Below are 4,193 nucleotides of genomic sequence, written 5' to 3'. Positions count from 1 at the left end.
TTTTTCATTAAGCTCGTATCAAATTAGAGATTGATATTGGGATTAAATTGAAATGTAATTAATTAGGAACAAAACCAATATTCCTTAACTTTGCTTTGAATGGTCAAATTCCAATAAATATTTTACTATAGAAACTTGGCGCCGTTAAACCGAATAATTTGCCAGTTCTCTTTCTTTTTCTTTTGTGCGTGCATCTGAATGTATGTGCGTGTGTGTGTGTGTGCGTGCGTGTTTTTAGTATATGTATAACTCAGTTTATAAAGAAGCAATTTTTAATATCTTAGTCTTTTATACGTTCTTACGTTTAAATGTCTCTTTTTCTTTTTCTTTCTGTCATGCGTGGATGAATAATCTCAGATAACACAGTGTTTTCTTAAAGAATTCATAAAGTAGTCTTTCTTTCTGAGCAGTAATTCCTGAGGAATTCATAGAAGAATACTTTAAGAATAACGTAGGAAGTTACATGCACCATGATTCGAATTCCTCAGGACTTCTTAAAGTATTTATATAGAATTACTTGTTGGAATTCCTCAGAACTTCTTAAAGTATTCATTAGGACTTCTCCAAGTAGATATCTCAAACGGAATTAAAAATTTATTTTTAAGATTTCTGATAAATGTTCCGATTTTTATAATATTGGAACGTTTCTCAGAAAAATTTCAAAAATAAAAAATTCTGATTAATTTTGTAAGAGGAAAAAGATTATACCATATTTCAGCCAAGCCATCGTACCTGTTAAAGCATGTTTAATTTCTGTACCTGAAAAAACGGTCACCCATTCAAGTGTTAACCATTGCCAACGTTGCTTGACTTCGAAGACCGTACGCATCCTAACGCCTCGTGATGATCCATAAACACTTCTTGTTTATGCATACATATTTGCTAATATATTGTTTTGTTAATTATATATAGCGCATTTTGTATATAAAAGTATAAATTAGCATTTATTAAGCGATATATAATTATAAAAATGTAATCGAGATTATCCAAACACTCGAGTAATTTCTGATGAATACTCAAAGTATTCCAATCGCGAGGTATTCATTGCAATGAACTCTTAAGGAATACTTCAATGTGAACTCATTGTGGCTAATTCCTCAAGAATTCTTTATGTATTCATTTTTCTACTTCGCCAAGTATTCTTTAAAATGACTTCTCTATGAATACTCTAAATATTCCAAATAATAAATCGCGAGGTATTCATTGCGATGAACTCTTAAGGAATACTTTAATGTGAACTCATTGTAGCTAATTCCTCAAGAATTCTTTATGTATTCATTTTTCTACTTCGCCAAGTATTCTTTAAAATGACTTCTTTAGGAATTTCTGTTCATCTCTGTGTTACCTGGGATGTTATACGTATTATTTTAATATATAAATTAATTTGTAAGAAAGCGATTTTGTATTAAAACAAATTATTCGGTTTAGCGGCGCCAAGTTTCTATAGTAAAATATTTTGATAAACAGGTCAATGTATCGAGCCAAGACAAATTTTCTTAATACATTATAATTAATTAGATAAACATTATATAATTATAAACGCGACTAATAACACTGTATTAAAGAAACGTTTCGACTATACTCAGTCCTCTTCAGTCATAATACATTACCAATATGTATGAACTTAAAACATGAATGAAATGAGATGGATTCATTTTAAGTTCATGCGAACTCGCTGTCGATAAGCGATGCCGGTAGCCGATTGAAAAAGGATAAGAGTGTTAGGCGAATTTAGGTGATTTTGAGAAATGATCGAATTCTGTAGATGTATGTCGCAATAATTATAACTTTATATTTTGTTAATCTATTTTATTGAGAATTAGCGCGCATGAGTGGATCTTAACAAATGGCAGCGCTCTAGCAGCGCTCTCGTGCCGAGCGGATATTGCGTTTGTGAAGTTTCTGTGGTGCTTTCATATCATTGACGGTCATGCGGCGCTTCGGTGGCGCTAACAGCATCAATCACGTGACGCCTGTGGCGCTGACATTACACGTCTCAAAATTTGTTGTTGTTATGCAGTATTACCAAGTGTGTCGTCTTTTCGATTTCTTCTTTTGTTCACGTTTGTTAGTAACGAAAGTACCAGATCTCATCCAACATTTGAAGTAAACATACGTATTTTTGAGTGGTGCCTTAACTGGCTGTTTCTATAATTCGAGAAATTATTCAGTCTCTTGAGTAATAGTCACATTGAATATTTTGTGCTTTTGTACACTGGTGTGCTCCTGGTGTTGGCCAAATATCAGTCCTGAAATAAAAAAGAAAGTAATATTCATCCTATTGTAAGAATTGTCGATTTTTTTCATATAAAAAAACAACTTTATTTAATAAGCTTTACAATTATCACTTATAACTACGTGATTCGGATCTTAGGAGAGATTTGTAAGAGTACTTTAAGAGAACTGAGAGAACTGTTGCTACAGTTGCAGGGTGCCTTATTTATAGGGCTAAAATTATGTATCATGTTTACTAAAGAAAAAGGAAAATTCCATACGTTCAGAGGAAAACAATGTAAAGTATTTTTTTAAAACAAGATAATGGAAAATATACATTAGAAATATATCTCTAATTCTCTGTAAGTGCATTCCGCACGTAATGCTCACGATAAGTAGTTCATGCTTAATATATCTTAATCCTGTCTAAGTACATTCCTAAAGTACATGGATAATGCTCACACTATAAAGGCTTCGAGTTAATATGGCTAGTCTTTAGAATTATCTCAGGGCTCATTAGCATATAATCACCATTATGATGGCTTAAGCATCAATCTTCTGAAAATCGATAAGTACAATTTTCTGTTTCTAATTACAAGCTGAATTACATATGACTTTCATTACATGCAATTCAAAGATTTATTTACATGAAGAATTGCTCGAGCATATTCTCTCTCAAGACTATTGAGATATTAAATTGTAAATAATAGATCTATTATTTATATATTGAGTTATTAAAATTGTTGTATATTGCTCATGTATTGATATTTAATTAAATATATCATAATTATTTGATTGATCGATCATCTTCTTGATCTATATTTAATTGCGTTGTATCATGTCTAACTAAAAAAAATTTTTATTTCACTTTGCATATTTCTTTGTGAAAGGTTACTTCATTAGTTTAATATGAAGATATCTTCGTATCATTACAAGATTAAAGTTGATTCATTGCTTTGATATAAATAAGTCTCGTTAATTTGCGTACATAAATATTTATAGTTATAACAATCTCTTTGATATTAGCAAAGTCAATTAATGCTTAATTTCTATTGCTTATAGGATATAATTGGTATATTACCAAATAATCAATGCATGAGAAACATACAGTTTTGTATTTTATACTGCGTTGCTTATATTAAAATATTATAAGTTTCATACAGTATTGACTTTTCTTACAATATGAATCAATGTTATTCCATATTATTTTAATTTCAACAGAATTGTATGTTTAAATCCTAACTAATAATCATAGTTCTTTATTGTGAAATTCAAGTCAATTTTTTTAATCATGTGAACTTTATTATTATAAACTCTCGTGTAATTTTCTTGTGAAAATTGGTATGTGATAAAAGCTGCTATTTTGATGTTATAATGCAAATTATTTATATGTGTATTATGAATTCTTATGTTGTTTATATGCAAATTATTTATATGCGTATTATGAAATCTTATGTTGGTTACATGCAAATTATTTATGTGTATTAAAAAATCTTATGTTATTTGTACTGAATATGTTATATCTGAAGAAGTTTAAACTGTTTATTCCATCTTATGTATGGTTTATGTAACACGACAAATGTTGAATTGATTCAACTTTACTTTTGAAATTTGGATTTTAACTATAAACGGAATTGTTGTTCGGTGAGCTATTGATGTGAATAGGTCTTATGATTTAATGTAAACTTGAATATTAAACTTATATATACTTATTTAACTTTTTTTTGAAAACTCAATTTATTGATAATCTTCTCAAAAAGATTATTTTATCAGCTAATAGTTAAATTATTATTAATATTAACATAAAAGTATTTTGAACATTACATATTTACAAATATTATGTTTGTTTCTTTGTGAAATTTTTATTTAAAAATATTTAACTAATAATATATTTTACGATTTAATGCTGTCATGGTTTTTACAATAATCACAAAATTAATTTCTGAAATGTATTTAGCAATAATTGTGCAGAGATAATT

The 4,193-nt window shown here is 28.7% G+C and overlaps 1 long non-coding RNA gene across 1 annotated transcript; it reads right to left on the bottom strand.

Annotated features, from left to right (window-relative positions):
- Positions 1–756: 756 nt before the first annotated feature.
- On the bottom strand, positions 757–3,968 carry LOC118645481. The gene is made up of 2 exons (XR_004963170.1): positions 2,677–3,968; positions 757–2,249 (listed from the first exon to the last, which is right to left on the bottom strand). It is a non-coding gene; the product is annotated as an uncharacterized LOC118645481 (long non-coding RNA).
- Positions 3,969–4,193: the final 225 nt, after the last annotated feature.

The sequence above is a fragment of the Monomorium pharaonis genome, chromosome 5 (genome assembly GCF_013373865.1).
Source record: "Monomorium pharaonis isolate MP-MQ-018 chromosome 5, ASM1337386v2, whole genome shotgun sequence".
NCBI lineage: Eukaryota > Metazoa > Arthropoda > Insecta > Hymenoptera > Formicidae > Monomorium > Monomorium pharaonis.
The sequence above is the reverse complement of the archived record's forward strand: the minus strand, read 5'-3'. Positions and strand labels throughout refer to the sequence as shown.